Below are 25123 nucleotides of genomic sequence, written 5' to 3' on the forward strand. Positions count from 1 at the left end.
ACTATACCCAACAAAAAAAATGCCACATCTCGTGCCATTTTGGATATAGCATTCAAATTTGCACTTTGCAAGAGAATAATGCCTCATGGCAACACCTCATGTGAAAATGGACACATATGAACATTGATGATAACAATGAAGATGAAAGAGACACATCTGCCATTTACTCATCTTTATGCCTATCCCAGTGATTGCCAGGAGCGATGAAGTCTGGAAATACATCACTTGGAGATCTGGTCCTTGGGAAATCATGGCAAAAGACCAGATATAATATTCTGGCTCATTGTTCAGTGTCATTTTTTCTTCTTTTAATGGGGGGGGGGGGGGGGGGGAGGGCTGTTTTTGTTTTTGCGGCAGCATTTTTTTTTGGGGGGTAGGTCTGAGTTATTAGGGATAGGAAAGCTTCTGCTGACTTTATTGTTGTTTATGGAAAACACCTTTACCTTTACAACATGAATGAAAGAAAGCGTACATATGTTCACAAGAACAGACAATTGTGATTGGATGAATAATCATGCCCTTCTATTTAAAGCAACTATACTAAGCTTACTATATACTGAGGTTTGGTTGTAAAAACACAGTCATGGATATCTCATAGATCCTAATGTTTTCATCTGTCTCATTTTACCCCTGATAGGACATAAAATGGAAGTCCCGTTTGTGAGAGAGTCAAAACTCATGCACATAAAAGATTCCACTTCATTCATTCATTGCAAAGAGCAGGGTGTTTAACCCGGTGAAGTGGTCCCGCCTTACAACCAACTGGACCCCATGGAAGACCAGCTTAGTATAGCTGAATATGGGCTATCCAGCCATCTTCTCAGATGGAAAATGAATAAACAAACAAACCTCTTATTTTTGAACTAGCTTGACATCATTTAATCAGAAATAATTGAAAGAACTCACTGATCTAAATTTAAGCCAATAGATGAGGTTTTACAGATGGTCATACTAACAAAGGCATGGTTACCATGATCAAAAGAAGATGTGAACATACAATCTCCAGTTGCTGTAATTTCCAAGCACTCTTTTTCCCATTAGAAATGTAACGTCAAGCATATGTCTGTCTCATAGAACCATTACCAAGCTATTCAGAGAGATTCAGGAAAGTCTGAGGAGTGGGAAACTTAGTAGCTCTGGAACTGCTTATCACCATCAAGAGGACAAAAAAGAAAAAAAAAGGTAAAAATGAAAAAAAAGAAGGTTGCAGAAAAGTTACACTGTCTAGACACAATGCACATCAAAGGCTCACAGCAACAAAAACAGATTAGAGATGGCATTATCTTTGAATGCTAATCTGAATTGTTACTGGATAACAGAGAGACAGAAAGACAGAGAAAAAAACAGATGGACAGACAGACAGACAGACAGAAATAAAGGGATATGTAAGGAGAGAGACAGACAAACAGAACTGACAGACAGAGAGAAACAGACACAGAGACATACATCAAGAGACAGAGAGAAGGGACAGACAGGGACAAAGAGAAACAGACAGATATCTAAATTGAGAGTGACAGACAGACTGACAGATGGACGGACAGAGACACATGAAGACAGAAAAAGGGGGTAGATAGAGACAGACAAATAGAAACAGAGTAAGAGTGAGAGAGAGAGATGGCAAGAGATTGACTATGACAGATATTTGTGTAGCTACAGAAAGAAAGAACAAAAGAAAGAAAGATAAAGTGAGAAAAGAAATGACTGAGAGAAGGATAGAAAGGGGAAGGGTGAAGTCGGAGCGACGGTGAAAGTCAAGAAGAGAAAATGTTTGCCTTCGTGGGGTGGCAGGGGAAGAGGGTTTACCTGTTGGAATAAATTTGAATGAAATCAGCGACATTTGATACTCTCTCAGTCAAGGGTGTCTCCTGGTGAAGTTGAAGGGCTGGCGACTGGTAAACTAGTACTTCATACCTGGCTATACTGTCCTCCAACTCAGACTATTCTCCAACTTGGACTCTTCAGTCACTGACAGATCTCGGTCAGTGTAACAACAAAGGGTTTCACAGCAACAACAGAAGAGGAAAACACTGATGCAAAAGTACTTGAAGATAGAATACCATGCTATGCAGCGAGACTGTTTGACCACTGCAAAAACTGCAACTTTGAGAGCCTTCTTACAGATAAAGCTATAATTACCCATTTGATACCAGAAATCATAAGCACTCACTTTGAATTGATATTCATTTGGTTTGTTTCCCTTTTACAAATGATATTCTAACTACTTGTGCAACTAAAGGTGGGCAGTAGAATCAACATGCATTCTTGCTTTCTTTATCTTTGTATTTTCTATTAGCCTATCCAGTCATAATTTCAAGGTTCACAAAATGATGTAATGCTGCTGAAAGTAAGGCTAAACTTCTTGAGCACAAGCCAGAAGACATGTACAATGTAAGGTAATAACATATGGCTCGTGGTATTACCTAAGGCACCACGGACTATAAGGCTAATCATCCTGTCAAAGTGTCCTTAACTGTTACACCGAGGAATCTCGATTACGCTGAGAAAAAGCTAACTGTGCTTTGCTCACCAGTTGGCAAGCATCCTCAGGCACTTTCTTCACCAATTTTCTTCACTGACTGGCACAAATGTCTGCAAACTAATTGTCAATGTATATAGAAATTACCTACTCCTCCTTATACAGTTGAACCTCTCGTATCCGGACAAGTCGGGACCGGGGCTCATCCGGATAAGGGATTTGGCCGGATACAGGAGACTCAATACTTTTTATGTACATATACATACACATGTACTGATGTAGCCCACTGTAGTACCACATGTAGTAATGTGTATACTGCAACCTTTTCATTGTTACATTTGGGGATGTTTGGGGATGTTAAAATGTCTGAAGGTAAGCAATTTGGAAGGAAATTTGATGAAATGTATGTTAATCATGTTGGAAGTAATATGTAATTCATGTGTGTTTGTGTAGGAGTTCTCAAGGAGTTGGGAATCCCCCTTTCCTCCCGTAATTATTTTTAAAAAAGCACGGCGAGATTGCGTCCGTATAATAGAGAGATCCGGATAAAGGGGGGCCGGATAAGAGAGGTTCAACTGTAGCTACATACTGTCACCATGGCCTTCCTGTTGGACTGAGGTACATTGCTACTCCTGAGTAGACTTGCTAACCTATATTATTGCTAGTTAAAGTTTGGATAGATTACTGAATGCTGGTGGAGATAGCCTGGCAAGTTAAGTCCGGGCACATAAATGGTTAATAAAGTCATGTTAATGACATCATTGGCACACACATTCAGCTAGGGGACAGGTTTGTCATTTTGTAATGACATTTTTAGCAAAGTAAAGATAGACTTACAAAGGACAACTTAGGAACCAAGTATATCACCCCCCCCCCACCATCTCTCTCTTTCTCTCTCAATCTGCTAAATACACATGAGAAGAATATAATATTTTTAGTTACAATATTTAGCCTTTCCAGGTGATTCTTGATTTTCATTTTGTAGACTAAAGTTTTCACTTGCTAGTCACTGTGAATGGTCCTGTAAATGAACCATGGAGATTTAGCTTCATTTTTTTTTTTTTTTTTACAGGTGAAAATAAAATATGTGGTTAGAATTACCTTAATACCACAATAAAACTTTCTATTACATACTTACTTCATCTCAAACTGTATTTGACCTGCAAGTACAATGCCAAAAGCTAACATGAATGTCATCAATAATAAATGAAAATCCTTTTATGTTGTTGTTGTTGTTAGGAGATCACATACTTCAAGTATTCAGCTAGAAATTGAGGAATATAGGATGCCGGAGGAGTCGAACAAAATTTTGATATTCAGTCAAAGTAGATAGCAGGCAAACAGTGTTTCTTCTAGGTAGGACTGGGCTGTACATCTCTGTCATTGGAAACTCCCCCCACGTACCGCCGGGCTGAGTTACAAATGTGGCTAGGAATACACAATTGACGACAGTGGGGAGAGATATTATGATATGGATGTGACAAGTGCACGATATAAAATTGGTTATCAAAACCCACGTACACATACTGTAATGTCTCTCGCGGAAATGTCATGCCAAGATTAGCAACTTGACATCATTAAACACGGTAATATTTTTCATAAATGTTTCTAGCATGACCGATTTCTGTGACATACTATACAAAAAATAAGCAACCAACCACAGCGCTGCTACAGTATTTGACGTAAGTCATTAGTGTATAGGCTGCTATTTTTGCGAGGGTTTGATTTTCGCAAATTTCGCGAATCACGGTTAGATCACGATTTAACAACACATGAAAATGTCTCCATACGCTAGGATAACACTGCATTTACTCTAGCGTCCGCATCGATTTGCAAAAACAACATCATTCTCACAAATATGTCTATGACCTCCTCATTTGCGAAAATATCTGTACACGAAGATAACAGCGTATAGAGAATTTCATCCCTCAATTGCGACTCTGTATCATTCTGTGCTGAGGATATTGTAGACACATGGATCTGCATATTTTTGGGATAATAAGGGGAAAATGTGAATGCCAGCACCTTAAAATAGAGCAGACAAATGCAGAGGAAAAGCCATTGGTAGATAGTGCCAATATCCATGAGCTAACTAAGCATCTTAGCTTTCCACTTCATTTACACATGCAACACTACACTACATACCCACCACTCCCATTTTATCCCTTTCCCCTCCTTCACCTGTTGAGGACGAGTCCCGAGTATACTCAGGCAGGTGTCTATGGGAAATGCGTGTCGCAGCAAAATCAGTCCGTCCTCAATGGGTTAAAGTACAGAGATACGGACAAAGAGTTTTCTTTATGAAAATTGACACAGGTATAGCTTTGTGATGAACATTTCATTTCAATCATCTTATTTAGCCTTCAGATTCATTTCACAATACACTATGTCAACTGTCTAGAGTCTGAAACAGACTTGTAGAAGGAACGCATGATAGATTTTGGATGGCATGCTATCACATCTATAACATGACAAGAATAGCTCAAGTATGACACTCTGTATTAAGTTCACATCTAAGGAAGACAGCATAGATGACCTTCATGTGACCTGGCCAAATGTAATGTTAAGAAATACATTGTAGAAGGACAGTTTCAGAGAGAAAACTTAACATACGAATCATCAAAGCCACACGTCAGAAATCAAGTAGTGATACTGGTGGGCACTAATGAATAGAACACTCTAGTTTGATTTAAAGATTAACCATTACATCTGCTTTTGTTGATTTGTTTGTTGCACAAGTTTCTGGGACATATATAGGTACAAATTGCCCTTATCTCCCCCCCCCCCCCCCCTCCTCTGGTAGGGCATAGTTCTTTATACATGGGTTTCCAGCAATCAGTTCTTTTTCTGCTAACTTTGTTTTTTTTTTTACACATATCAAATCTATGTGTGCCACACTATTCTGAGACTGCAACACATGAGCACTTCTGGAACCCACTGTTTTTCAGAGCCATGTAACTGCATGTATTTATTAGAAGTGTTTATGCTAGACATGCAGTGTACAACATTGTCGAGAAAATTCCAAGCTTTGCTGCAAAGTGAATTGAATGACAAAGCTAAAACGTGTCAAGATTATTTTTCTTGCAAATGGCCAGTAGCTCCATCACTATCTAGGTCTAGAAGGCAGTGCCATGACATTTGCTCCTGCGACAACTACTCCAGTCTTATTTTCTCCAAGGACTTAGGGTTAGGGTTAGGGTTGTGATAGGGTCATAGGTTTAGTTTGATGTAAGGATTAAGATTAGGGGTAGGATTATGTCTGTGGATAGAATTTATGTTTGGCTGTACAACAGGGTGCAGATATTTCATGGAAGCAATTGTTGCAGGAGCAAATGTCATCAAACCCTTGAAGGCATGACTTTGGCAGACAAAAAAATGTATGTTTGGCAGGCACAGAAAATAAGAATTTATTTGAAAAAAAAAAACAACCCTAAGGGACAACAGTATTCAATCACCACACAATGCTAGCTATTGTGTGAGGAATGGAACTGTGAGTGAAACTTCCATTGTACTGTGGCATTTGGCAATTTATCTATTGGTTTGGGCAGGGTTGTGCATTTGAGCAAAATATGCAAACGTAAGAAGCCATCTACGGAGTAAGGAATGCAAAAGTGGCACATAAAGAGTTTTAAGAGCTAGCACTTGTTCATTAGTTTGTCTATGTTTTTCTGGAATTTACTTGTCTGAGCAGCAGCGAACCATTTGTAATTGCCTGGATTGCAAAGGGCTAGAATTGACAAGCATTCAAGCTATTTTCTGGTTCCTATCATTCTTGCTTTTTCCATGTGACTGCATATTTGTAAACATGTACAATTTGTGTACAATGATTATTAGTGCATTGGATAATAAAAAAATTTATTCAAATTCAAATTCAAATTCAAATTCAAATTCAAAATAAAACAAGGAGCATGTCAGTGGACTCCATGGCAGAACAAGTCAATCTGCATCAATTGTTATCTGGTTCATTACTTTAGTCTTTTACAGAACTTGTGCTACATATTGAGTTGAGGGAGCAAAGTCAGCCTAAAGATAACAATCACATTTCCTATGACAGGCGGCCTAGATGCTGTTATCTTTTTTCATCTCCGATCCACCCAGACGAGGCTCGTGATGAATCACATTACGTGCTGTATGCTTCAAAGAATAGGGGAGGAACATGAAGAAGAGTCAGAAATTTGCCTGCTACGGCTGAACCGAGTCAGATGAGATCAAGCAAGCGGAGTGTACGTGCATTTCACTGGCGCAAACAAATTAGCCTGTGTGCTCATCAACCCTGTCATGTCAAATCTCGAGGACTTTTGTGTTCTCAGCATACTGCACAGATCTTACAATTAATCTCCACATTGCCATGGCAACCCAGAAATAGGTCATCTCAAAGCAGATGACCAAACACACTACAGACGATTGTTTTTCGCAAGTAGAGATTGTTCGCAAGAATTCTACGCAGTTTCATCACCACAGTTAATTTTGAAACTATCGAGAATAAGAATTTCTTGTCACAGTACACATTCACTTGACATTTTGAGCAACTTAAAACTTGGCTGTGCCAATATCATTTTTTTTTTAATTGAAAGCTACAACAACACCAACAAACATCTTAACTTTCACATAAACAATGACCTACAAGTTTATGATGGAAAAAAAAGTAAAAGCAAGCTATGGTCTTAAGCTGTAGTAATGGTAAAATGAAATTCAACTTCAAGAGGTTACAGGTACAGAGTTCTGTACGTCTCAAAATATTGCACCACTGCAAATCTGTTTTCATACTTGTAATCGCCAATGGCACCTGTATTATGAATGATTCTTTAAAAACAATACCATGCATTCTGGGCCACCACCAAGAGAGTATGCAGGGAGCCATCCAATTGCAGCCGCTGTGAACAACATCGAAAACGCAATTCCCATCAGTATCCATGGCAACTGACAATCTATTTCATTCGCACAAACATGAAGTAAATTGTACAAAAAAAGGGAATTGCTCAAATCAGTCTCCAGGCATTTTAATTTCATTGCAAATTCAAAAACATGGAGAAAATCAGAACCATTCTCCTCTCACAAGAATGAGGGTATGAAAAAAAAAAACCCAAAACAACAATCCAAACTTGAACAAATTGTGGGAAATTGCCGCTGCTGGCTATACATTTGACTCTGGATGTTTTCCAGAATGCACTGATTGAATGCTACATCATCATCCTCTATGGGGGAGAGTGTAAAGGGGTAATGGTAGGAATGATGATGGGAGAGCGGGTTGGGGGGGGGGGGAGATGGGAGGGGGGTAGGAGAGGGGGGATGTGACCGGAATCAAAGAGATAGCCAAGATGACTCAAGATGCCATCCATGTCACGGACGGCTGAATGAGAGATGAAAGTCTTTGGTGGAGTGGTGTGCACGGCTGAATTAAATGTGTAGGCACGTGGGAAAGACGGACACGGGCTGGAGGAACCCCTGATGGATGGGTGGAAGACGGCGTGATGTATCTCTGTGTTTGCAGAGAGGAGACACACTTACAGACACACAGATCCACCAAAACAAACACACACAGAAACCCACAGACAAGTACAAGACACCATCATACACTTTAGATCCTCAATGCAGTGAGATTTTCCTCCATAAAAGCATCCCTCAACCTACAGCATGAAGAACCTGCACACTCCGTCTTGTGACCACAGAATCCTGAGTAGACCCAGATTTGCTAACATATATCATCAAACATTAACTCTTTGCACTCATCAGCAGCATATTAATGTGCAGTGTCAATGTTATATCTAAATGGTGGTTCCAAAAGGATTGAAAGGAAAACTGCAGATTAAAAAAATATATATACTTTTTCCTGTCTGTCTTTGTGTCTGCTTTTCCATACCTCTAAATAGGACAGATAAGCTTTCTATTATATAGCAATGCATACATGGAGAAAAAAAGTCACATACTGAAACAAATACAATCATTACCTATCAGTACTTTTATTATCATCATTATGAGCATCTTCAATTCAAATTTCAGGATTTCAAAGCCTACCTGATCTATTGCTTAAATATTAGATACAAAACAATCAATCATATCTAAATAGTAAGCATAAAAAAAAATGTGATCATATGTACAATTAAACATAAATATGTCACCTGGCATATCACATTCTAGTACTACAATGAGAAACCATTCACAGGGGCAAGAACCTTGTTTAGGAGTGTAGAAAATTATGTTAGAACAGTCTGTAAATAGCTTTGCTGCGAAAGGCCACGCACATTGTACAATGTAGGAACTACACTGTACGTGGCATCGCAACCAGTCTTGCACAATATGTAAGGAATGTTAGTGATTTAAACGGGAGATCCCGACCCAGATAGACAAATGAATGAAATTACATACAATGAGAGTGTCGTGTGTGTACTCATCAGGCTTCGGGAATCAGATTTCTGATTACATTTGGAATTGGGATGGCTTCGTAGTCTGCACATTCTAGGGTCTCACTAAACTCTTTTTCCCTAGAGACCCATTTCTCAACTCTAAAGACATTTTTACATTTATGGGTTTGAATGGATGCTGGCATGAATACATGACAGCACATACACACCACATACACTCATGCACACAAACCTACACACATTAATTTGTGAGGAACTGTATTATTTTCTCCTCTTGTATCTTATACCCAACAACTTCTGTATCCCACAAGCATTACACACTGTAAAAACATCGGTGTTAGATTCAACACCATGGGTGTTAAATCTAACACCGATCAAGCTTCAATAGAGGACCACACCCACAGGTGTAAAAAATGTATTGTGACGGTGTTAAAAAAGTGTTCACCTGGCACTTCGTGGTGTTAATTTGACACTGTGGCTGGTGATATTTTTGACACTGCGCTAGAGTTAATTCATTAATGACACCGCATGGTGTTGATTTGATATTGGTGGTGTTAATTTCAATGATATAACACCCGTCCAGCTTCAATAGGAGACCACACCCACTGGTGCTACTGTGGTGTAAATGTATTTACACATTTTTTCAAAAATCAAGTACTTTATCGGAAAATTCTTCATTGTCTTGTTGAAGTTCAGAATTAACAAGAAATTCAGTAACTAAGAAACTATTAAAAAAACAATTTTATATTTTGAAATGACACCCGAATGTGTTAATCTAACACCATGAATGAGCACGAGAAATTTAACACCAGCTCGGTGTTTCATATTTAACACCGGACTTTTTGCAGTGCAGAATGGATGTGATCATTGTACTCTTTTGTTCTCTGTACCCCACAAATGAATAAGAACACACACACACACACACACAAACATGTACATACACACGAGCATGCACCACAAACATCTGATTATATAATACTATGTTATATATAAAGTATATATATTGTACTTGTATATGTTTGTCTGGTTTGCCCTAATAAAATTCTATTTCTCTACTCGGCCATATGTTCTGTAAGTAGTGGTAAAGGATGGAATTACCCCTGAAACTGCCAGAGGGATGATTCTTATGAGGATTATCACTCACATTTTGATACCGCAGTATTGAAAGGGTTAAGATTGTAAAACCCTTGTCACACATATGCTGCTGCCAGTGATGATATTTGAGACAAAGAGTCTTTTTTTTTCCTAATATATTCTTCTTCGTCATTTCATTCAAAATCAATCTGTTGCAGCAGATTACAAATACAGGGGTGACATTCACATCAAAATTGATACTTGCTGAGCAAATATCAGGCCTGCTCAAAATTGAAAAAAAACCCCAAAGAATCAGGATTCTATGAAATATTTTACACATAGGCACATTGCCATTCACATCATGAAATGCAGAAACAAATATGGGTATCCAATTTAGTAACGTTCCCTACCACTTCACTCTACGCCATCCCATCATGCATCATTGAAATTTCGTTGCACAGGTGTCTAAAAATAGCTCCGCCTTCTTTCTATACAGGCAGTAAAAGGTGCGGCCCGCGGCTCTGCACAAAAGCTGTACTTTCCCACAAACCTTTCACCATTCCTGATCTATGAATATTGTGGCATTCTCTCTCAAGCTTCCCCCCCCCCCAACCTGTTTCTCCTGAAATTTCTGTACATTTTCCCTCTAAACTCACTCTCAATTCACATGAATTACCCAAGAAGATATTACATCGGCAAAATGGAAAGTGAAAGTGCATACTCACTATCCCCTACAGGGTTCATGTCCCGCTCACCATCCACTAGCAATGAATCTCAAAATGACATGCAAATATTGTTACAAACTAAAGTAGCATCAAGGAGGTACGAATATAGTCAGGACTGCATCTAAGGCCGGTATGAAATATGTGTAAGTGACATTGTTGGGGCATTCAACTATTCCCTTTTCCATTGGGAGGATAACAGTCAGTCTTTCTGTCTCTTATCCCTGATTCTTTGACATGAATCATACCGCAATTCACACACATCCACAACTAAAGTTTTCAAAAATCAAATTTTGCTATGCAATGTGAAAATGGTAACTCCTCTTTGTGAATGCAGCTACTGATAGGTCACATCAAAATATTGTGGTCTGGACACATGTCTACCACCCTTGCATGGGGTACATAAGATCTTTCATAACTACAAGTGGGCAATCCAAGCTTTATTAAACATCTGATCTGTTCTAATATCAATGCAAGGTATGTTCAGTTGACACTTCTACACTTTTCAGTTAAATACAATGTACAGCCTTACTTTGAGAATAATAAGCAATGAAAAACTATGCAATATACTGCACAAATTCAACAAAAAACAAACAAACAAACAAACAATGAAACTATACCATGAAGTTATGAATATTATCATTTGATTGACTTGACCATTATAGATCTAATTTCTTTTATTCTTTGCGTTACCTATAAGTAGAATGATATTCTTTGCCTCAAAGCCTACTTCAATCTTTGCTACTCGGTGGAATTCTCCTTTTTGGCTCCTGTACAAAATAGCAAGGAACCTATCTATGCAAAATGTCGCACAGAGGTATGGTAGGAAAACATAACAGAATGGAAGGGAAGGAGAAAGGGGAAAGAGAACAGAAAGAATTAACCTGTTGAGGACGAGGTAAATTTACTATACCACTTTTTTTTTTTCCATAGACAACAGCCTGAGTATACTCGGGACTAGTCTTCAACGGGTTAAGAAAAGACAAGAAAGATTAGACTACTGAGATGTCAGAAAGAAGACATATGATAATACGGCAAAGTGATGATAAAGCAGCTTTTTGAAAAATGCTGATATTGATGAAAAAAGTGGGGAAAGAGATGCCTCCGGCACTTTTACCTGGTGGAAACGAACAAAAAATGAAATTGAAAATGGGGCAGAGGAGTGATTGATAGAGGATGTGCCACTGACACACATAACCCCGGTCCAGCCCGCATCCCTGCGCGCGAGAGGTTTGCACCAACTACGAAACCTGGCGGCTCACCTCAGGGGCTAATCAGGAAAGTGTCGGGGAACGGCTACCAGGTTCCAGCGGGGTAATAGATTCCATCAGGCTGATCATGGCACAAAGAGCCTCATTAATTATAGTCACCAGGCACCCGATACCCGCATCCATTACACCTGACTCCCTTCTCTCTGCACTGTTGCATATCTTCCTTTCTTCACATGGAGCAATTTCTCTCTTTTCCCCCGCGATGTCAAGTCGGATACATATTTGTATCACTTGGCATATATACTCACTCCATCTACTTGACCAGTATTTTGTACATTTTGGACCTTGAGCGAGGGAATTGAGACCAAATGATTATAGAATGTGTGAAAAATAGTATGATATTTAGTACTAATATAAAATATAAAAAAATCAGTGGATTTAAAGTCAATTTGTTGTTGTCATTACAACCATCAATTAGATTGTGATAATGGCACATGAAAAAAAAAAATTGAATCATTTAATCCCATGATGCAACTCACGACAAGGCCTAGGTCAAGGTGCCCAGGTTCATGCTCCTGTATTAAAGGACAAGTCCACCTCCATAGACATGTGGATTGAGTAAATGCAGCAATATTAGTAGAACACATCAGTGAGAGTTTGAGGAAAAGTGGACGATTCATGCCAAGGTTTGTGAATTTTTAAAGTTTCTGCTCAGTCACTGCTGGATGAGAAGACTACCACAGCTTCTGATGTCACATGAGTAAGATATAAAGAAAATTCAACATATTCTCACTTTTTCGCATAATGAAATTACACTTGACTTGCCTCTTTCAGAAGGCAGGGGGAATATTATTATCTGTAACCCATTGAGGATGGGTTGATTTTGCTACAACACACATTTCCCATAGACATTTGCCCGAGCATACTCGGGACTCCTCCTCAACGGGTTAACATTACTTCAGTGACAAGTTGAAGAAATGTGCACTTTTTTCAACAAATAGAATTTGTTAAATTCTCTTTATATTTTATTTATATCGTTCTCCGCATGTGACATCATATGATGTAGTAGTCTTCTCATCCAGCAGTGACTGTGCAGAAACTTCAAAAATTCATAACTTTTGAACCGTTTGTCTGATTTTCCGCAAACTTTCACTGATGTGTTCTACCGGTACTGCTGCATTCTCTCAATCCTTACGTATATGAAGGTGGACTTGCCCTTTGAAGTTCCTTGCTTTCTGCCAAGTTTTTTGCCACGTGTGAACAGCAGTAAATAAATCTATTTTTGCATTATGATTGTAAAAACTGAATACTCCTGTGTGTGAATGGGCCATCTATTATATATTCCAATGTAATTGATACCTCTTCCAATTCCCTATGTCTCAAGCCAACTCTCCCCCCCCCCCCCCCCTCCGCCCAAATCATCATACACAGTCTCTGTTTCTAACGTCCCTATCACATGCTCCCAGCTCGTGTTGATTGCCCCTAAGATTGTCAGGATGTGAATGGCTACCAATCAGGCGAACTCGTCTGCACCCTAATGAGGCCTTGTAATGAGAATACTGGGCCAATCACTCACTGCATGTAGCCAAGCAATGACACCAAGGTGTGGTGATCACATGCACACAGATTATATCACTGTCTCCAGCCACTCGAGAGCAAGTTCTGTCTCCACAAATTTCAGCCCGGTCTTAGGTTATGAATAAAGACGACTAGCACCTTAAAGCCCAAAACACAATTCTCAGAAGGGCTCAGAATTAACCTCCCACCATTTGGAATTTGCTCACAATGTGTCGGAAAGCTCTACCACGAAACTTGTCTGGCCGATGTGGTTTCAGAGGATGATGAGGCGTTTTGCAGTATTTTGAGATCAACAGCATAAAATAATTTCAATTGTATGCATACAATTTTTATTCCAGAAGAGCTCTCCCCTTTCAGCATTGTGGGTAGGTAGAGTGTTATGTGACGATCAATCATGCCCCAGCAATCATATTTTCCAACAAGCTCCATGCAATTCACTCTCGCATGTAATATCAATGAGTGCTGCTGTTGCCCGATTTGGCGATTATCGAGACTCGAGTAAAACAAAATGACATAGCAACCACGATCGGGTATGCTCTGAGACTGGCTGTACGAGCTGAAATTTTCGCGGTGGTTTTATTTTCGCGAATTTTGCGAATCGCCTTTGAACCCCGAAAATAACAACGCACGAATAAGTAAGTTCAGTTAGACCCTCGCAACCGCGAAATTAACAACACGCCAATATGTCCTCCAAGTAGCAATTCGCGAAAATATCTGTACGCGAAAATATCAGCTCGTACAGTACTTGGCAAACCTCTTTGGCGAATCTTTCATATTTTTGTCATTACCCAACTGAAATTGATTTATCGCAACATTATTTCACACATTTTGTATGCACATGTGTACATTTTAGAGCAAAATCGACAGTTCTGCAGGCATATGAGAAACATGTTTTCACTTTAACCTCACACAATGCCTTTTTGTCAATCATCACATCTGCTGGTTTGATTTCTTCACTCAATATTTTCTGCTTCTCATCTTCTGCATCGACGTCCTGAATCAGTAAGTAAGGATCACAAAATCCCCTAATCCCTATAAAGAACATTGTATCACTACAGCAAGTGTATGCCACTGTCGCATTTCCATCCTTTTATGTGCCCTTGGGTGTAGCAGTAACTTACCTAAAGTGGGTTCACTAGTTGACATTGAGGTCGAGTTTTATAGAATTAACACTTAACCCACAGAGGACGGACTGATTTTGCTACAACATGCATTTCCCATAGACCCCTGCCTGAGTATACTCGGGACTCGTCCTCAACAGGTTAACTTTCGTGCATCCATTTTGCAACCCTGAAAATTATATTCCTTTCATAAAATGGTACATTATAGAGGTTGGTAATTCAGACCTTTCCTCAAAATAATAATACTAGAAGCTTCTTCATGATGGAGGAGGAAATAATGCTAAAGGTTTCCTGTGACTTCTTATGGACCCACAAATAATGCCAAACATTATTCTCTGCACAAAAGGAAAGCGTAATCTCAAGTGGCATGGGGTTAAGTTTTTTCTTTCTTTTCACAGAACTCTGTGGTGCATTACTGCAAGATTTCACTCACGATGTTGGGAGACATTATTCTTGAACTATGCAAAGTTTTGTGATGTTTGCAAAAGGGATACACCACTTTCAATACTGATGACACAGCTTGGAAAGTTACTGCTATGTTCATGGGCACATAAAGGATTCGTAAAGATGAACAGTCTTCATGACATACATACACTTGTATATTTGTTGTTTTACTGGCAGCACTTTCCTGGGTTGAGCGCATCTATGAGTTGTGAGGACGACCAATTATATGATTGAAAAGGAGAGGCAACTGAGCATACAGCAATTTATTAATATATCGACCTTGTAATAACTCATGTGATAACATACACTTTCAAGGTTGCAAACCTGAATTTTTTTTTTTGCCTTTCGTGTAGAAAGCATCAAATGCATAAAGACTTTTTCTAAAATCCTTGACTTTTGACTGACTCTAAGGATGATGAACAACCCAGCCATATTTCATTTTCACCCGCTTCTCATTACTATAAAAAAAAAAAAACTATTAATATAACATTTTGAGACTTGGCATCCTCTGCTAGAACTCAAGATTTAGTTTGGTAATAAATATAGGCATTACCAGAATATTGGCAATAGTTCAGCAATCCCCTAATGATCCAATGTCATTATCTATCCATGCCATGCATCAGAAAACACATTACAACAAGCTCATCAGCAGTCATAGCCATCATCATATTGGAGAGCTATCTATGGACACATTTATTTCTTCTACCATTCTTGCCTTGATATAAACATAGCAACAAAAAGGCCCATGGTAATAGTGTGATATGAGGCATGATTTTTTTTTTTATATTATCCCCTTTGGAGGCATAATATTTCTTGCTATTGCCACCTTTTGAGTGTGTGTCTATTTTTCTCTCTTTTCACTAAAGGCATTGGAATGGCTCACAAACAAGTCCAGAAAATCAAAGATAAATTTACATGGCTGCATAAAGTTTAATATGGTGTGTAAGAAGATATGACTTCCAGGAAATTATTCATCCTGTTATAAAGGGTATTTCAATAATGCAAATGTGTACAAAAGCTTGCATATCAACATCAAAAGGTTACATGTTGTGCCAGTGTGTTTGAAACACTGAAAGTTAGAAGATAAGATAAACAGAATGACTATGCTGGAGAAAGCTAGCCAGAATATATTTGCTACATCCGAACATGAGCTTACTATATCTTTATGTGATACTGAATCTCTAGATTGAATGAACACGAACACACAAATTTCTCAGGCAAACATGCCAATAAACTAGCCTGGATATGACTGTTCAAATGACCACCCATGGAAAACCAAAGCTTATCATGTCCACATTTCCCCAAAGGAAGTTTGACAAGTGACGTTTTAGCTCCCTGTCTAGGGTGGTCAGCACACAAACTCTAGATCCATTCACACACAAGAGTTATTGGATTTTGGATAGTGATGTAAAAATATATCTTATGCGCCTCTGTTTACATGTGGCTAAAAAAACTCACACAGCTGCAAATGAAGCACTTTAAATCTCCAAACTGCGCATGCCTTAAAAATGACCAGGGCAAGATCATGGATACATTGCAATGTGATGTGGATACTGTAGAAACCAGAAACTTTTACATGCGAGAAATTTTCACGACACATCTACACTTGGACATGAGATGTGGAAAAACAGGAAATGTACTGTGATAACATTTGACAATTCGGTGGCCAACCGGAAGCTTAGATACACAGCCAGCCAAGAGATGAGCAGACATCCATACACATACACACACACACACATAAACACACACACACACACACACACACACACACACACACACACACACACACACTTAAGGAAATTGCATGTACGATCCAACTTAGACAAAGATATGCCTGTATGTATGATGATAAAACTCGCTGATTCAAATGGCTCACTGTATCTTTATATAGTCACTTAAGTGGCAGAAGTGTGTAGCTTTCTAAATATCTCAAATTGACAAGAATGGAGTTTAACTCCTTTTGCAATCAAACTCTCTATAATAATCATGTCACACATTTTTTACTCGTCCTGTGCTGATGATATGTGACCCTGCACCTCAAAACAAACAAAAAGTCGCCAGACGTGAATTTTTAGTTAAGACCATATTCTGAAAGAACAGACTTTAAGCTTTAAAATTATGTATAACTCAAATCAAATGGACTCTCCTAGCCTATCTAAATATTGGAAAGAAAGCACAAACTCAGGAAAAGTGTGAACTGAGAAAAGAGGCTCTGAAGTACAGTGTCTATTCAAGCGCTTAATCTTTACCAAACCGTGCTGACTGTGCATGAATGGGACAAAAAACAGGAAGTAAACCAGTGTAACAGAGTAACAACAATGAAGGGATTATCAGATTAAACTGAAATTAAGCATGCTTCATTAACACATTCTGTCCATAATTAATGCCAACTTTCAAAGCAGTAACACTATAGTTTCAAAAGTTATTAGAGTTGAAAGTGAAGAGTGTGGACAAGGTTTTTCAGAAATGAAAAAGACACACCTAATCACACTATTCTACCAAAAATGTTCGAGATAAACTGCTAAAAAAACACACTTTCCTGCCCGTTTTGTGATACCAGATTTTAGCATAATGTAAAAGAAGACCCGCTCTTCCAGAAAATATGAAAAAGTCAAGTTCGGCTAGGTTGACCCATTTCACTTCTTTTCAGTCCTCACACAAAATCAGTGTGTGCGACTTTATGTTCGTTTTGAGGTGCACGGTCACATATACATGAGGAAGGAAGGTATCACAGGAACAAAAAGGTGTATAGATGGACAGTGTACATTGTAGATACACTGATGGATAGACAGATTAAAGGATAGATATAAAGTAGAGATGGATGGATGGATGGAAAGAAGGATACACAATACATATTACACATATATTTGCGTGTGTATATAAACATTTACATCTGTGACATATATATTTGTGTGTATATATAGGCCTACGTACATGTACATATCTATCAACAATTAGATAGAAAGGTACAGAGATAGCTAAGAGAGATAGAGAGAGATACAGACAGACATATAAAATAATAAAGTGACAGGATATGACTCACAGTATTTAGAGACACAAAACAACGGGATGACTCTCCAGGCTTGCCAATGAAAATAGATCGAAATACATTTGAAACATCCTGAATGTTACATTTGCATCATATTTCCATCTGGCACTGAACCTTGTCTACATCAATGTTTATCTCTCATTGAAACTTTCAATCAGCAGTATGCTTTGACACATTATGAGTCAAAATACAGGAAGGTGGTAACATCATATAACTCATGACCAAGTCTGAGTTATGCTCAGACTAAAAAATAGAAGAAATAAAACATATGAAATGCTATTTTGTAATGAAAATAATCAGGAAGATCATGATCAAGTCAGAGCCATGCTCGGAATAAAAAAGATATGAAGCTAAACATCTAAAATTTTATTTTGTTTTGAAAATAATCAGGGAAATGCATATATGATGCACCATGTGATACGCCAGGTACCGTCATATCCTGGAGTACCACATTGTATGGCGCCATCTTGTGTTTGTAAGATGTATATTTACACACTGCCATCATGGCGGCCAAAACTCAGCAGTCGGCATAATGATCCCAATACCGATTTAGCCCTGTTGTGAACAATTACAATAATGACAACAGCTATAATATCAATAATAATGATACTTGTTATCTGGCTTTCAAAACATTTTGTCGCAAGTTTGAATAGTATTTCGGAATAAGATTGTATTGATCCACGAACTTGTCCTATGATTATTATTTTTGTGTCTTCTGTAGACTGGTAATGAATAGTGCGGTGCAGCTGTTTGTGTGTGACACTGAGATCACTATAGTGTAGCGTGTGTCATGAGCACTGATGTTACATGTATGATGCTGCTACACTACTGACCTTATTGTTGCAACAAACTTACTTCCATAAACCTCTACAAATTACTGTTATCCTCTTTTTTAACCCAGAGTACAGTGCTTACAACAAAAAATAATTCAACAAAATAGCAGAGTTCTATTTGGTCAAGTGAAGACATAAATTCAACCTCTCTGCTTTCTGCTTGGCCTCCTTCAGGAACTTCAAGCCCCTTTTTCAAAAATTGGATAAGTAGAAGAACCTTAGTTCAAAATAGGTGAAGAGGGGAAAGTCTGAAGAAGTTGGCAAAGGGGTCACAGCACCTCAAATTTGATGGATGGCAGGAGTTGGGAAGGGAGAGGAGAAAATTGGCGTGACCTTTTAGAGCTTAATCCCCCTGTTTAGGGCTTAATGGAATGCTGGTGTAGTGCACCGAAACAAAAAAATATTAATTAGGGGGGAGAGGAAAATCAAGCTATGGGCGGAAACTGTGCTGTCAACGCTGACCTACTTAGAGGTGTATTTACCGGTATTTATTTTGCTTCTCTCACTTCATTTAACCCTTCCTTCTCTTCTTCTCTTCTCTCTCTCTGCCTTCATTTTCTGTTCCTTCTCCCCTTTTCCTTCCTTTTTCCTCTTCCTCTCTCTCTCTCTCTCTCTCTATTACTGTTTTCTTGGCTGATTAATCTTTTGTTTTCGACTACATACATAGGGGGGTTCACACCACAGTTTGGGAGTAAGATTTACATCGTGATTCAAGCAGCGATGTTCCACTCAAGTGGGTTAGTGAAATTTTTGGTCTTCATGCGAACCCCTGCCCAAAAAAAGGGCTGATGTTTTGATTGTGAGTTTTTGATTTTTTTTATTATTATTGTTCTTGCCTCGTTTGAACGGTGATCTGAAAAGTGAAATTTGGATCGCGATTCGGATCACAATCCAAATCTCATTTCTTTTGAAGTTCGAACACACCTACCGCATGGCCTTTTCATGCCCTGTATTTAGATGTGGGCTGGGGAAAACAGGTCTCACTGGAATAGAAAAAAAAAGAAAGATGCAAACAAATCCTGTGACACAGAATAAGACCTGATCCATTTCATTCTGATAAATCCCTTCATGAATCAAATGAAATATATCGGTCCATTTTGTTGCTGTATTCTTAAAGTACTCCTAGTTCTTTCCTGATCTTCTGAAAATTTATTTCAGGCACTCCTTCGGGTGGTTATAAAAAAATGTGAAATGCCACTGGGATGGTGGAACACAAGAAAATATCAACAACACTGGCACTTATTGCCTTGAATGAAACATTGATGCATGATGCTAGTCATTTGAGAGCAGTACAGCACATGCTATTCCAAATCAGAAACATTAAAGGAATGGCATAGTTTTGGTTGAGATGGAGCTTCAGGTTTCTAACTTTTTTTTGTGAGATAATGGAGAAACCTCTTATGAAATGTGAAAGAGAATACAATTCTAAAAGGAATTTAAAGTTTATTTGATGGAAATTGGTTTTGAAATGGCTGAGATATCCAAAACAAAGTGAACGTGATAAAAGGTGGGACCCACCTTTTATCCCGTTCACTTTGTTGTACTCTCTTTTAGGATATCTCTGTCATTTCAAAACCGATTTTCATCAAATAAACTTTGAATTACTCTTAGAATCGTTCGCACTTTGACATTTTTAAGTGGTTTCATGATTATTTCGCAAAAAGTTAAAAGCTGAATCCCCATCTCAACCAAAACTAATCATCTCTTTAAAGAAAAGAGTTGTATCAGAAATTTCTTGTTCAAAACAGGCCTCTACTACATTTAAGTTTGATTCTCTTATTTATTTATTATTCTATTTTTTCATATTGGTGCTCATTTTTCAAAAGGTAATACAGCTGTACAAACAGTATCAAAACTCAGATATCAATAGATGACTAATAATCCATCTATTCTTAAACTATTTTCTTTATGTTCTTTTATGTAATGACCCAGATATGTGTGTTTTTTCTAATTAAATCTGCTTTGAATTGCACTAACAGAGCCAAAAATTGTCACAACTATGTAAGCACCATAAAGCAATTTGATGGTATTACACTGTTAGCCCATGTTCTAGAAATTTGGACTTTGACCTATGATTTTCAACCAAAATAATTTCTCCTAATTGATTAGTCATTCATTTCTACCTTGCCTATGGAACTATCTTATCACTGGACATTACTAGCAAAAGTTGAAGCCAGAAAATGACATTTTTGCTTTTCCTCTTACCTTGAGGAATTTTGCTCAAAATACAACCAGTATATCTTCAGTTCAAAAAGAAAAAAAAACATCTTGTCCAACTTTCGAGGCCATCTATCATTTTCTTTTAAATATAATCAGGTAGACATGATTTGGGGCAAGTCAATAGATTGAGGTCAACTCAAAACATATCCTTACTAAAACATAATGTACAGTCAAAAATTAATGACATAAAATTGAAAGTTTGACTCCTTGACAATTTTCTGGCTCTCACTAAGAAGGTAGAAGAGTCTCTCTTCCACCTCCCTGCTCTTACTGAAAGGAATTCTGCACACAGTGCATACATTGTCTAAAGCCCTTTTTACACTTGTGTTTCTTCACCCCATACTTTCTCTGACCCAGGACTATCGTTAGTGCCGTACCAATTTTTCAGCTTTTTACACTCGCCAATTAGTCCCGTACTAAGCTCTTGTCCAGGGCTAAGGAGAAAATTGAACTTTTTACACTCATATTTCTTAGTCCGGTACTTTCCAAACCACATAAATATTCATGCTTACGCTGTGCACTGTACACGTACACGCACGCACCAGCAGCACTTGATTACCTCGTTTCTGATTGGTCAGTGGGGGTCGGACTTCGTCTCCGTCGCTTACCCCGGATTATTTTTTCGTTCCGTTTACACTCACTTGCTTGGCACCGCAATTGCGGTGCTAACCCTGCTATTTTGCAGGGCCAGATAGTACGGGATTATCGGGATTATCAGTGGGGCTAGCCCACTTTGGCAAAAACGAGTGTAAACAGAAAGTGGGCTAAGGATAGTCCCGTACCAACGGCGGGGCTAAGGCCCCCCCCCCCCAACCCCCCCTTAGCCCCACCGTTGGTACGGGACTAAGCAAAAATTTACAAGTGTAAAAAGCTCTTCAGTGTGCAGACAGAGCAGAAAAAATGGGATGATAAAGTTAGCCTTGACTGCCGCTAACCTTGAACGACCTCAGATGACCTCATACCTGCATGACTGGCTAGGACTGCCTCCACGCCAGACAACCCTGGGAGTGGTCCATTACCCCTTCTCTCTCACCCTCTCTTCCTGTTTTTCTTCTCTCCGTCCATTCTCAACTCACCCTCTCTCTCCTATAACCGTATCTCTTTTCTCTCTCCTGTCTCTCTCATGTTGTTCCCCCTTTTCTACCTTCTCTATCTATCCCACCCCACCCCCCCCCCCCCATCTCTCACTTTCACTCACTCTCTCCTAACACCTCACAGCAGGTGGTTGCCAGACGAGGTCTGATCCACTTGGCTTTGGTGGCTGGGACGGGGTGGGCGGAGGAAGCGGATTAGCCTCTTGGCAGACCAACTCATCTCACTCGTTTTCTGAATGAAGGGATGTATTTTATCTGCCACATAATACTATGGATACTGATGTGCACCTGTCGTTTAAAAATATTGCAGAGTAATCTTCCCTGATTCAATAAAAATCCATAACCAGCAGAAATATATAGTCCTAGAATACGATTTCCACAAACATCTCTTTATCTGTTTCATTCAGTTGACTTATTATGATGTGTATAAAGAAGTAAGGAAAATGAACGTTAATACGTATGTCCATCTGTCCTTTAGCAATATAGCAGAGCAAATTATCCTGATATATATATTTAAAAAAGAAAATACACAACCAGCAGACATATAATATTACAGTCATGAACATTATTGATACAAACATTGTCTTATCAATTTTATTCAGTTGACTTTATGTGGAGAAAGAAAAAGGAAAACTACCATTGATACCTATATGCACCTGTCATTTAAAAATATTGCAGAGTAATCTTCCCTGATTCAATAAAGATCTATAACCAGCAGAAGTATATAGTCCTAAAATAGGATCTCCACAAAAATTTTTTTCTATATTTCATTCAGTTGACTTATCATGATGTGTATAAAGAAATAAGGAAAATGAACATTGATACATATGTCCACCTGTCCTTTAGAAATATAGCAGAGCAAATTATCCTGATTTATATAGAAAAAAGAAAATGCATAACCAGCACACATATATAGTCACTGAATATTATTCATGCAAACATTATCTTATTTAATTCAGTTGATTTAGTATGATATAAAGTTTAAAGAAACAAAAAAGCTATGGTCAAAGAATGCAAAGCTCTCAGAATTCCTGAGCTGTATGAATGTGTTCATATACTGTAACCCCTATACCTGAGACAAAAACTTAGAATCTTGTGGTGTGCCACACAAATGCAAGTTGCTTGCAATATGTACAACATGCAACTGCCACAGCTCATGATATGCATCTGTGCACTACATGTTCATCACAGCCCACCAGGATAAAACTGTGGTTATGAATAAGTTGTGTCTCACTTCTAGCTTATGTATGACTGTCAACACAATGTGTAGAAAAGGAAAATAAAAATCAGAAACCTTACAAAACCAATCATAACAACAACAACAATAGCAAATGATTCAGCATACTAAGAGAGCACATAGGAATATGATGATGGAACCACGACAACATAAGGTTTCACCTTGCCAAACCTGCTGTTCCTCAGCTGTGTCAATGGAATCACTCAACAAACTTGAAGTTAAGATGACCCAGCCAGCAGTTGTGATATCATTACAGTCAATTTCTCACTTGCACCATGGTCCCAGGCTATGATCATATTATTGTTTAGAAATCCGGCAAAAACAATGATATGCCTCTACAGCACATAAATTTAAAGGACAAGTTCACCTTCATAGACATGTGGGTTGAGTGAATGCAGCAATATTAATTGAACACATCAATGAGAGTTTGAGGAAAATCGGACAATCCGTTCAAAAGTTATGAATTTTTGAAGTTTCTGCTCAGTCACGGCTGGATGAGAAGACTACTATAGCTTGTGATGTCATATGAGTACAACTATAAAGAAAGTATAAAGAAAATTCAAGATATTCTCACTTTTCTCACATAATAAAAGAACACTCGACTTCTCTCTTTCAGAAGTCAAGGGGAATAATATTACCCCTAACATAAGTCAGTAACAAGTCGAGGAAATGTGCACTTTATTCAAAAAGTCAAGTTTTGTGAAATTCTCTTTTTATTTTCCTTATATCGTTGTACGCATATGACATCATACACTGTAGTAGTCTTCTCCTCCAGCAGTGATTGCATAGATATTTTAAAAATTCATAAATTTTGAACGGATTGTCGGATTTTCCCCAAACTTTCACTGATGTGTTCTACTAACATTGTTGCCTTCACTCAATCCACATGTATATGAAGGTGAACTTGTCCTTTAATACCCTTTTGTATTCCACAAAAGCAGTAATATGACAATGAATGGAAACTGGAGTATCTCTTTCAAGTATTTATGGTTAGATTATATTCGCATGCTGTCATATTAAAGAATCAGAAGAGATCATGTTTACATAATCTTTGCAAATCTGGGCTACTTTTGTGAGCTCCTACTGTAGTATTCTACAATGACATAATCTTTCCAAGCAGTAGGCCTACTCCTTGAGGGTGTACACATGTGCAATTTGAACAGCAAGTTGAGCCAGGCATCATGAACACACACTCACATGCAAGGAGGTATAATCCCTGGGCTGACAAGACCTTGTATATCAACTGGAACATATATTATGTATACTAAAAATCCTCCAAACTCAATTTTGAATTTCAAAAATAATGATTTCAGTTTTAAAAACAAAAAAGTTAATATCATCCGAAACAATGTTTTAACATTAGGCCTCCTTGACATCAAAATCAATGTTATCCAAGCAAAAATGTTGAAAAATTAAACAGTTTTTTTTCACTGTCCTTAAAATCAAGAAGTTTGAGATACAAGACTGTGTCACTCCATGGACGATGAGGCAGATTGCAAGCATGCAGGACTTCAAGTGACCTTGTGACCGGACTTATCTACTAAAGTTGAGACAAACATTCATATGTTCTCAAAAGAGGCTTGCGATATTCTTGTGCTGCTATCATTTGGATGACAGCAGTGTAAGAGCACATGACAATATTAATCCAGTTGTGTCTCTGTTATAAATGTATTTTGCAACTTAGCACTCATATTATCTGCAT

General features: G+C 38.3%; 1 protein-coding gene across 1 annotated transcript in view; it reads right to left on the reverse strand.

Moving 5' to 3' along the window:
* The window catches only part of LOC139722819 (protein ENTREP2-like), a gene marked incomplete at its 3' end in the record, with an annotated part of 149770 nt that overhangs the window by 51014 nt on the left and 73633 nt on the right, over positions 1 to 25123 (reverse strand). The window lies entirely within an intron of this gene.

The sequence above is a fragment of the Diadema antillarum genome, unplaced genomic scaffold (assembly GCF_040938485.1).
Source record: "Diadema antillarum isolate AM-2024a unplaced genomic scaffold, OU_Dant_1.0 scf00000172, whole genome shotgun sequence".
Classification (NCBI taxonomy): domain Eukaryota; kingdom Metazoa; phylum Echinodermata; class Echinoidea; order Diadematoida; family Diadematidae; genus Diadema; species Diadema antillarum.